This window comes from Myotis davidii, unplaced genomic scaffold (genome assembly GCF_000327345.1).
Source record: "Myotis davidii unplaced genomic scaffold, ASM32734v1 scaffold309, whole genome shotgun sequence".
Taxonomy (NCBI): domain Eukaryota; kingdom Metazoa; phylum Chordata; class Mammalia; order Chiroptera; family Vespertilionidae; genus Myotis; species Myotis davidii.
The window spans coordinates 6,177,638-6,177,899 of NW_006383013.1; the positions used below are offsets into that span (position 1 = coordinate 6,177,638).

General features: G+C 53.8%; 1 protein-coding gene across 7 annotated transcripts in view; it reads right to left on the bottom strand.

Annotated features, from left to right (window-relative positions):
- The window catches only part of CEP128 (centrosomal protein 128kDa), a 397,477-nt gene that overhangs the window by 227,581 nt on the left and 169,634 nt on the right, over positions 1-262 (bottom strand). The window lies entirely within an intron of this gene.

A 262-nucleotide genomic window follows, 5' to 3' on the forward strand; every position in this document is an offset into this window, starting at 1 on the left:
CACATGCCTGGACTGCTGGCTCCTACCTGCTCCCCTGCCTGCCAACCTAGTTGCTTCTTACTGCTCCCCCCTGCCAGCCTGGTCATCCTGAACTGGCCCCCTCCTTGCCGGCCTGGTCACCCCTCATGGCACTCCCCTGGCTTGGTTGCCCCACACAGCCTGCTGTTCAGTCATCTGTCCGGTTGTTTCGGTTGTGATGGCCCTTGGCTTTTTATATATTAGAATAATGAGCATTGGCTATTTTTTATGTTGAATTTATTCC